This window comes from Taudactylus pleione, unplaced genomic scaffold, assembly GCF_031769625.1.
Source record: "Taudactylus pleione unplaced genomic scaffold, aTauple2 ptg000121l, whole genome shotgun sequence".
NCBI lineage: Eukaryota > Metazoa > Chordata > Amphibia > Anura > Myobatrachidae > Taudactylus > Taudactylus pleione.
Window position 1 is genome coordinate 3,078,837 of NW_028284523.1, and position 12,031 is coordinate 3,090,867.

Below are 12,031 nucleotides of genomic sequence, written 5' to 3' on the forward strand. Positions count from 1 at the left end.
AGAGGTTTCAGAGCTACTTAACGAAGGTCCTGATTCACTACCGATCGCAACTGCGCGTGCAATAGTGATTATGCACGCAGTACAACTGCGATAGTATGCTAATCCAATGCGATCGCTATGCCGCCACAGCACAACATAAGGATGCCCACTTTACCTTTTACACATCTGTAATGTTAGCAAGACTGCAAAACCATCGGTACAATCGAGTACCATCGCAGCCTCACGCACAATTGCACAAGGTCTGACCTTACTCAGGAATTGCAAAGGAGAAAGGAAAAGATTCTGCACAGAGCTTCAAGTTTGATGATATCAGTATAAACCAACCATAAACAATCATTACTCAAATAGTATCATTCAATACTTGTTGGTGGTGCTCCCATAGCCCAAAAAGACAATATATACGCAAAAGAAGAAAAGTAGGGCTAGTTGCCGGGGCACTCTTAGTTAAATACAATTAAAATGTAACTTTTATTATGTATAAATAAAATATATGGTACCATGTATCCCCACAAGATCATTCAAGTACACATTGACTTGATTTAAACACAAGATCCTGAGGTAATCCTCTGGCGAAATATTAAAAAAATTATTATTACCATTCCAATGGGTATACAATGATATTGGTTAGCAAGAATTTAAATATTTAACCATAAATAGGTATAACAAGTAGGAGTATGGTTGTGGTGCTCTGCCAATCATTGTTAGGGTCCCGTATATTCCTCTTTAGCCTACGGCACCTGGTATTCCCTGGGGGTCTCCCATCCAAGTACTGATCAGGCCTATCACCAGTTAGCTTCCAAGATCAGACGGGATTGGGCAATCTAGTGATGTATGGCTGTAGTGATAGTAAAATGAGGAGAAGTAGATTACCACCGCATAGGTCAGAGCAAAAAAATAAATGTAGGACTGTCACGATGAAAAGTCCATTTTATTATTAAAATATTGTGTTCCAAGAAAGTTGACGCATGAGCATACTTTGATTGTTACACACAGGTTGTTGGCTGATGGTGTCAAATGAGTTATGCAAACAAATACATATATTGCAGTCTTAAGTTGTGTAACAATTTTCAAAGGGGTGTGGTAAATCACACTCTGATCCGGATGGGATAATCACAGTGGATACTCCTGCTTAATAGATCCTCATCAAGAATTACGATTTGGTGCGCTCATAACACAATTGGTGTCACATAAACTTTAGTTTGTAAATCTAACAAATCCTCTCCAAATAGAGGTTAGATCTAGGTGTGTGTATATTGGCAAATATCACAAAATACATTGTATGACTCACCCTTAATCAGAGATGTCAGAAGGCAGCCAATTTCAACTGGTATTAGAGACCACAATTTCCTAGGAATTCTATTTAGATAGTTACATTTCTTAACACATATTGATAAGGAGTAGCTTACTATCCATTAAATGGACGCCCAAAAGGCGTATGTATGAGGCTGGTTGCAGGACACACTGATCCTAAAATAAGTGCATGTCACAATAGTATGGTAACATGAAATCACTACATCCATATAAGCACTCTGTGCCTGATTCAGACCCGCTCGCGAGCGCTGAGCGATCGCAAGCGGGTCGATGGTGCCCAAGTGCGCATGCACACGACCAAGGCGGCTCCGTCATGCGCATGCGCAAGACCCGAATAACGATGGCCAAGCCGTCGTTATGGGTCTCGCACCAAAGGGGGCGTGCTGTCGATGGTGATTGACACCACGCCCCCTTTGGTGGGTGTGGCTGCCCAGACGGTAGGCGTTCCCATGGGAACGCCTACCGTCTGGGGCTGGCCCCACTGACATCACTAGTGATGTCAGTGGGAGTGCTTTTGGCTCTGATAGAGCCAAAAGCACTCCTGAGCTTGCGGCAGCGAGACCCTACCGCAGGGTCTCGTCGCAAGCCCGATGGTCGCGATGGTCCTGACCATCGCAACCACCATTTTGGGCGCTCGCTATAGCTGTGGGTGGTCACCCACAGCTATGTGAGCGGCCAGGAGGCCGCTCCAAAAAGGAGAAGGGACGGCCCTGATTCAGAGCGAGCGCTCTGTCAGAGCGTCCGTCTCTGAATCAGGGCCTCTGTGTGTTATTCACCATGTATCCCTTTAAGTTGCTAAATATACGTGCAACACACGCATGAAGCTAATTGCAGGACACACTGATCCTAGGACAGGTGCATAACACAATAATGTGGTAACATAAGATAATGACCTCCATATATACATTCCATGTGTTATTCACAGTGTATCCCTTTAAGTTGCTCAATATATGTACCACATACACATAAGACTGATTGCAGGACACACTGATCCTGAAGCAGGTGCATAACACAATAGTTTGGTAACATAAGATAATTACCTTCATATATATACTCTGTGTATGATTCACATTGTGTCACTTTAAGTTGTTCACTTGCAAACCAGTGTAACAAGACAAAGAATAGAACAATAAAGTGATACCTGATGGGCACAAACTATATTAGTCTTGGCCCAGAGGTCTCTGCAGAAGGGGATATATAACCTGCTACGTGTATGAGCTCATGTATAACTAAAATTGGACACAACGATCCTAGACTGATACCAATTTACCAGTTACATATGCTATCATTGTAAATATGATACCATTCCCATTGTAGTGGGAGCTCAAGGTCCAGTCCGTGCACTAACTGACTGATTCTTCCGCTGTAGTAGGTGGTGAGAGGACAAGCGTTTCGCCCAACTGAGGGCTTGCTCACAAGGCGAAACGCGCGTCCTCTCACCACCTACTACAGCATGCAAGTATATTTAGCAACTTAAAGGGATACATGGTGAATAACACACAGAGGACTTCATTCATAGTCGGTCATTGCGGCCGCACGGTCGTATAGGAAAAGGGGCCTGATATGCAAATGATGCACACGCATGTTGCATCCCTAAGGTCGGATCGTTAGCTGGCCGACCAAGGGGTGGATGCAGTCGGACCGCTAAAAATACGCCCACATCTAGTACACAGAGCACGTCATCTCTGGCTATTTAAGGATTGATCGCGAGCATCGAGAACCATCGGAAGTGGTCGTAGAGCTTAAGGTTGACCATACCCTCTCTTAAGCTCTACGATCATGTCAGTGTAAAACCTCCCCTGTCACGTGTGCCATGACACTACTTTCTTAATTATGCACTCCCATTAAACGCCGTTCGCATAATGAGGCACGCCTGCGTTCAGATCTCCACACACCCGTTTTCAAGCACCTTCCCGTTACCACCCACAAACGCCGCAATCTGTCACTCAAACTACCGACCTGGCGGCGTTCAAGGAGAGAGAAATTTTTGATCGTAGCCGCTAGTTTGCGCATGTGCATTGCGAACTGTACGCATGCGCAGTTAAGCGAACATCGGCTGCATACGACCGTGCGGCCGCTTCGATCGACTTTGAATGAGGTCCCGAGTGCTTATATGGATGTAGTGATTTCATGTTACCATACTATTATGACATGCACTTATTTTAGGATCAGTGTGTCCTACAACCAGCCTCATACATACGCTGTCTTGAAAATTATATATTGCTCTACCCTTTTGGGTGTCCATTTAATGGATAGTAGGCTACTCCTTATCAATATGTGTTAAGAAATGTAACTATCTAAATAGAATTCCTAGGAAATTGTGGTCTCTAATACCAGTTGAAATTGGCTGCCTTTTGACATCTCTGATTAAGGGTGAGTTATACAATGTATTTTGTGATATTTGCCAATATACACACACCTCGATCTAACCTCTATTTGGAGAGGATTTGTTAGATTTAAAAACTTAAGCCTATGTGACACCAATTGTGTTATGAGCGCACCAAATCGTAATTCTTGATGAGGATCTATTAAGCAGGAGTATCCACTGTGATTATCCCATCCGGATCAGAGTGTGATTTACCACACCCCTTTGAAAATTGTTACACAACTTAAGACTGCAATATATGTATTTGTTTACTTAACTCCTTTGACACCATCAACCAACAACCTGTGTGTAACAATCAAAGTGTGCTCATGCGTCAACTTTCTTGGAACACAATATTTTAATAATAAAATGGACTTTTCATCGTGACAGTCCTACATTTATGTTTTTGGTTGTGTTTTTGCTCTGACCTATGCGGTGGTAATGTACTTCTCCTCATTTTACTATCACTACAGCCATACATCACTAGATTGCCCAATCCCGTCTGATCTTGGAAGCTAAATGGTGATAGGCCTGGTCAGTACTTGGATGAGAGACCCACAGGGAATACCAGGTGCCGTAGGCTAAAGAGGAATATACGGGACCCTAACAACGATTGGCAGAGCACCACAACCATATTCCTACTTGTTATACCTATTTATGGTTAAATATTTCAATTCTTTCTAACCAATATCATTGTATACCCATTGGAATGGTAATAATAATTTTTTTAATATTTCGCCAGAGGATTACCTCAGGATCTTGTTTTCAAATCAAGTCAATGTGTACTTGAATGATCTTGTGGGGATACATGGTACCATATATTTTATTTATACATAATAAAAGTTACATTTTAATTGTATTTAACTAAGAGTGACCCGGCAACTAGCCCTACTTTTCTTATTTTGTGTATATACTTACTCAGGAATTGCTAACTTCATCGCACAATATGAGGCCTCAAGCTGCGTAGGGCATCGCAGTGGATAATTTATGCACATCCCTGCAACAGTGTTCAAACGCACTGGCACACCTGCAGTTCACTGATCACCCCCCACAAATGGCACTTTGTGGCAATCACTCTGCGATTGGTCTGCGCAGTCCCGATCGCAGTGGCTGGTTCGGGCACTGAGATCCATATGCATGCGCAGTACGCAACAATAGACCGTTTGCGTGAGTAATCGCAGTTGCAATCAGTAATGAATCAGGCCCTAAGTCGGAAGACTTCCTTTGTAACCTTACATTTTCGTGGCATAATTTCATGGATGACAATTTAGAACACTAGATAATCCCCCACTCAATTGAGCTGCATGTAAGGATCTCCTGCAAGGACAGATTATGTCATATATTGTACTTCAATGCAAAAAGTTTACTAGCGAGCAGTGGAAATATGACCTCCACGTATTGCGGCTACAAACGTCATTCCACTGCTGTTATGAAAAATGACTATCTACAAGCTAAACAGATCTATGACACCTTCCGTATGGAAAAGGACGACTGTCCTTTGATTATCAAAGGAGTAAGTCTCACAGGTAGAGTAATAAGTCAGACAGGCTGCTCGCTAATGTAAATAGAGGTCCTCGGTCTAAAAACAAACTATTAACAATTAATAACGCCAATAGCCCCTTTACAGAACCTGCTGCCATCTTTGAGGAATTTATGGGTTTTTTTTAATAAGTCCCTGTACAAGCAGATACTAACGCCCTGGAGGCTTATGACCCACCGCTCTCTCCTGAGTAGTTGTTACCACCACCCACTGTTGTGAAGCTGGGTACACACTTTTCGACATATCGTTTGAAATACGAATAGTGCATCGGCAGGTGTGTACACTTGATACGTCTGTGTGCAACATCGTTCACAGGTTATGGCCAGTTCAAATCCCGACAGTGACAGTGCGACAGATCGAGATCCCGAGGGGCATTGGTAAGTACCCTAACCTCCCACCAGGGGTGTCTAAACCTAACCCCCCTCCCCGCACCCTAACCATGCCGGGGGGGGTGCCTAACCGTAACCCCCCTTCCCCTGGCCTAACCCTAACCTTCCCCATGGAGGTGCCTAAACCTAAGTCCTCCCGGGGATCCCTAAACCTAACCCCCCATCCCCGGGCTAAGTGTTATACTTAGAAACAGACAAATCTCAGGTTCACAACTCCAAATTACTGATAATATATAAATGCAATACAATTTTGCAATCAATAGAGGTTTTTAGCATAATCATGGCCAAGGTTATGGGCCTACCCACCATATCCAGGTAACCTCTTTAGGGTAGGTCCCTAACATACTAGGGTTCAAATCCAGAGCGCACGACACCCCCAAACTAGCCCAGCTAAGCCGCCACAGGGCACCGCCATAGTAAGAAAAGTGCTTTGAATACTGCCCGAAGTTCCAAGATGTTTATTGGAAGCACAGATTCTGCTGGTATCCACCTGCCCTGGAACAAGTGTGGACCCATCACCGCTCCCAAGCCTCGGAGACTGGCATCCATTGTCAGAAGGACCCAGTTTGCCACCCAAAAGAGATGTCTCCTGTTCAGGTGAGTCATCCGCAACCACCAGGCCAGAGACAGACGTACCTCCGGAGAAAGCACCTTGGTCTGTGTGTCTTTATCCGGTGGGGCAACCCATTCCATCTGGAGAGGATCAATTTCTGCAGAGGTCTGGAGTGAAACTGGGCATATTCCACCATGTTGAACATTGACACCATGGAGCCCAGTAACCTCATAGCTGAGTGAATAGACATATGGCGGATCTGAAGGCAACAGCGTACCTTTGCCTGTAATGCAGAGATCTTTTCCTCCATCACAAAGATCCTCTGTTGTTCGGAGTCCAACAGGGCTCCGAGATGGAGCATGCTCTGTGAAGGAACCAGGGAGGACTTCTTCCAGTTTATCAATCAGCCGTGATTCTGCAACACAGATATTGTCAGTTGCAGATGGCGCTGAAGTATCTCTGGAGACCCGGCTAACAACAGAAGGTCATCCAGATAGGACAACAAATGGACCCCCTGCATCCGCAGGTGGGCTGCCGACTTTGGTAAACACTCGAGGCGCTGTGGCCAGACCAAAAGGGCAGTGTCTGGAACTGGAAATGGTGGTCGAGTATTGCAAACCTGAGGAATTGCTGGTGCGCTAAGATAATAGGGACATGCAGGTAGGCATCCTGAATGTCCAATGACACCATGAAATCCTCAGGCTTCATTGCCAATATAATGGAACGTAGGGTCTCCATCCTGAACCGAGGAACCCACAAGAACTTGTTTAGGGACTTGAGGTTGAGGTTGAGGATGAGCCGGTAAGACCCATTGGGCTTCTGTACCAGAAAGAGATTGGAATAGTATCCCTTGCCCCTCTGAGGTAACGGAACAGGCACTATAACTCCAGCCTGGAGCATAGAGTGCAACACTTTCTGAAGTTCCCAGGCCTTGAATTGACTGAAGGCCTGTGGTGAAAAACCGTCTGGGAGGCCTTCACTGGAAGGAGAGGACATACCCCCGAGAGACCACTTCTCTTACCCAAGTGTCCGTGGTAGTCAGACACCAGCACTGGGTGAACTGAAGAAGTCGGCCTCCCACTCTGGGGTCCCCCAAGGGGAGGCCCGTCCCGTCAGGCTGAAGGCTTATCGTCCGACTTGGGAGTAGGACGTCTAGTACTCCAAGCCTGCTTCTTTGGCTTGGCAGATTTCCTGGTTCCCGATTGCCTTGGAAAGGACTGTACCTTGGACTTACCCTGGGCCCTGTAGGGCCAAAAGGACGAAGTATCAGACCTGATGGGACTGTAGCCGATGGCAAACATGCTGATTTAGCTGCTGCCAGCGTGGCCACAATTTTGACTAGATCAGGACCAAACATGACCTGTCCATTAAAGGGTAAGCATTCCAATTCCTTCTTGGAATCTGCATCCGTTTTCCAAGAGCGCAACCACAGGGAGCGGCGTACCACTACTGCTGCCGAGGAGATTCTGGATGTGAGACCTATATCTAAGGCTGCCTCATTAATGTATGTGGCTGAGTCTCTGAGATTGACTCTTCCGCTGAGCAGGTGGAGTTAGTTGGCAATGTCCAGAGACGTCTCCAAGTTATCTGCCCAGCGCTCCATGGCTCTGGCCATCCAGCACATGGCCATAGCCGGCCTGGAAGCCCCTCCAGCAAGAGAATAAATGGATTTTAGGCATATTTCCACCTTGCGATCCGTAGCATCCTTCAAGGAGGACATGGGCAATGTTGCACTCCTCACTAGGCATGTGACATGAGAATCCACCTGTGGGGGGGTTTCCCATTTGGAAAAATAATTATCTGCAAAGGGGTAGACAAAGGCCAAGCATTTTTGAGGCTGGGACCGCTAACCCGGATTTTCCACGCCTCCTCTAAATGATCCACTAACTGACCAGATAGGGGAAATACAGTGGCATCTCCCTTAACATCCTTAAAGAAGGTGTATTTGGGTTTGGCCACGGGGGGATCCTCATCCTCAATAACCAAGACCGCACGGACTGCCAGGTATATAGACTTTAGACTTAGACTCCGACTCCTTAGCACAAAGGGGCTCTTGGTCTGAAAAGTCAATAATCTCACCATCATCAGACGTCATGTCATCATCATCATACTGAGCTGTCTGAGACACTAATGGCCACTTAGAAGGCCGCAATGGTGACTCCCCTTGCAAAATGTCCATCAGGTGCTGTACCGTATTGGACATTGGACAATGAATTCACCCACTCAGGCTCCTGCGAGACCTGGGGTGGCAAAACCGGGGGACCCTGAGGTACCATCAACTGCCTGGGGAACCCCTGTATGGGTGATGAGACTATCGCCTGTTGTGAGAACCCCATCTGGGAAAATGCAGGGAGTGTCGCCAACTGGCCCACAAGGGTTGTAAGTGCCTTAGCAAAACATGCCCAGGGCGGTTCCTGTAAAGGCGCAGTGATAGAAATCGGGCGTGATATGAGATAACATGCCCTACATAATCCCTCAGCGTTCCCATCACCATTTGCTAACTGTACATTGCATGTGGTACATTTTAGCTGAAGAGGATATTCATGTTCACTCCTAGACATGATGAGTGTAAACGGAGCATATGTGACTCCCTACACAGAAAAATACTTTTACTGTGAGGCAAAGAACACCCTGCAATACCGCACCACAAGGGCTTTAGCAGAGAAGAACAGGGATAGTAAAAATGGCTGACAGTCAGAAGTGAAAGTACAGGCAGACAGCGCTAGCATTAGTCACATACAATGCAGAAATAAATCCCTGCACTACAAGCACTGTCGAAGTCGAATAATTGCATGCGACAGCAATTCAACTGTTATCGGACAATTTGGTCATCCGCTGTCCGATTTATGTTTGTACAATCCATGACGCACCATTGCGTGCGCACGCACCGAGTGTGCGCACGTATCCACACATTTGCACAACACTAAATAGTGAATAATATACAACACTCTCACACTGACAAACACAATATTCATGCAGGGTTTAATTAGTAATGAGAAACAGCTGTATACATGTCTGAGAAAGTACTTAAAAATTATATACACCAGGATACTGAGTGGTTTACATATAAATTTAGAAGCCCCGCATACAGACAAGTATGGCTGTGGCAATTGAAATATAACCCAAACACTGATATGCACAACTGAATTTGTCTGAATGAGAAGTTAGAAACAACGGTCGGAGGTTTGCTTAAGAAGTACTGACAAGTGTATTCTAAATAGGCAGAGGAAAACCTTTGAATTAGCTATCAGACTAAGTGGCAACGGCAGTCAGCTGGGGGTCTCCACCCTGCTTGAAAGTGAACCTCACTGCTTGTAACACCTTGCACTGTAGTTTTAAAATATGTTAGAAAGGGATAATATATATATTAAATCCATCATAAATACACTGAATTGCATAATACACACACACATAGACTTACATGCATAAACACCACACATTAAGCACAGTTGCGCTGTTTATCATAAGCACTCTACACATAAATGCACCACGCATATTAGCAACTTTACGCAAGATTCTCTTACACTTACACAAATTTCCTAAAAGGTTCCTTAGTATAAAGGCTAATATTAGGTTTGTATAATGTTATAAAACGCATGTATTTGATATCTAAGGTTTAGTATGTAGTAGCCACATCGTGTTTGGTGCTATTTTAAACCACATTTTATTTGCAGATCTCTGGTTCCATTGGCAAGGAGATCGCAACATGGGTCTACAAGTTATGGATTATAGAGATTTATGTGTCAGAATGTACTTTGTATGTAGTGTCTATTGATTAGTTAAAACACACACAAAGAGCCATTGGAGGGCTGAACTACCATTGTACCGACTGACCTATGACAGAAGAACCAAGAAGAAGAACCAATAGGATTATGCCAACTCGTTTCTATTGTATTGCCTAATCTCTACAAGGGTTTATATGCAAGCACCCTGGACCTGTTAGTTAGTCATCATATTCTTTCTGTTGACGGAGGCTTCACCTTTGATGCCGGAAATCTGGATCCAGAGCGCCTGCGTAATGTATTGACTGTACCTTGTTTATGTACAATCTTTTGTGCGTGTAACTATCTGCTTTTTGGTGAATAATATCTTTTTGTGCTTTGGAATCACAATCAAAGTCTGGAAAGCAATTATTTCTTGTGCGACTTATAACGCTAAATAGCGACATTTAGGGTGTATAGACAAGTGGAATTCATAGCACTATGGTCAACTACGCAGACCAGAGCCTGGTAGGAAAGTGCTGCACACTCTGAACTTATCAGAGGAGAGGTATGCGGGGGACCCGGACCACGATGCCACCTGTATCACCAGCGAGCGTTCGCACACTTCCTTATAGAAACTGGCCGCCGAGAAGCTGAGAGGAGGCGGGCCCGGGGGAGGAGCACTGACACAGTGGAAAGGCACTGTGCAGCGGGGGAGGCGCCGGCTGTTAGACAGAGAAGGCGCGCTCCCCTGGCATGCTATTAACCCCTGGGACGCTGGAACAGATCCATACAGCAGCAGCCCGCTGTCCCTCGTGGTCTAGTGGAAAGCGCAGGATCAGTACCTGCCTCAGGGAGCCCCCTGCCTGAGACAACAATGACTGTGAATCGGCGGGTACCCACCGCGTGACCCCGCCGCTTACCTGAACCCCCGTGAATCCGGCCACAGTCAAGGATAGTCCGGGGTCACCGCTAGCTGGGACCCCAGACACGCACCAGCATCCACGGATCAGTACCGGCGTTCTGGTCTGGCGGGGTGAAGGAGCAGCAGCATAGACATCTTGATGACTGTCTATGCTGGCCAGCTCATCTTGTGCAGCAAAGCTGCCTTAAAATAACTTCAGGGGCTGTCCACAGCCTCCCTCTGAAAAATGGTGATCCGGGCACCTACGAAACTGATTTGCCTTGGCCTGGGAGCGAGGTATAGAAGAGGGACCCCAGTGCATCCTGGGAGGCTGAAAACTTAACTCTGTGGTGCCCGATGTCTGCCGCCATCACCTATACCCCAAGGTATCCTGTGGATACCCTATGGACCCTGAAGTAGAAAAAGACATTAGACACCATTGAAAGTAACATTTTATTACATACACTCACACTATGCTCACCTTGTCCCCGGTGTTCGGTCCTCTTGATGAGTAGCATACTGCTGTTTGGATTAAAAAATAAAAACTCACCTTACCCTTGGCGCAGGTCAGTCCTCTTCTCCAGTAGCATCCCGTGCATTTAAAAAACAAAACAAAAAAACGTCATCCTGAGCCATAACAGACACAGAAGAGCTCTATGCGTATACACATACAGCTTTTCTCTGCAAGTGACAGGACCCACAAGATTTCCTGCACTTGCATGGCCGACAACCAATCAGCAGCTGCTATTATAGTAAATGGTCGCTGATTGGCAGCCAGGCCACTCACAGCCAATCAACAGCCAGGCTGCTGATTGGCTAACAGACACAAAAACCATGCTAAAATAAACAGCATGAAGCAGGTCTATTATTTCGGGGATGTTGTGTTCGGCTTTGATATGGACATCCAAAACCGAACCAAAAATCACTAGTCAGAATCGAACAATATCTAATTTGATTTTGAAATAGAACTCAAAATCTAATTTTTGTAAATGTGGGATTTTCACAGTGACATCTGCATTCGATGTGATTCGATTTCAGGCGAGTTAAATTAAACCTGAAATCGAATACAAAATCTAACTTTTGTAAATATACCCCCATGGCGTTCAAACTTGTACATCAGTTACTTTTTCCCTAATCGATGGTTTTTAATTGGCCTTTCTTCAAACTACATGCAGACATTTTTCCCTCTTTTTGAGACTGCCCCTGTGTACATTTTTGGGAGGCTTTTGTCTCCTTTAGTGCTTCAGTTTTATGGCTTTAGTTCTGTG

General features: G+C 45.3%; 1 pseudogene; it reads right to left on the minus strand.

Annotated features, from left to right (window-relative positions):
- Positions 1-725: 725 nt before the first annotated feature.
- LOC148524125 (5S ribosomal RNA) lies at positions 726-843 on the minus strand (annotated as a pseudogene).
- Positions 844-12,031: the final 11,188 nt, after the last annotated feature.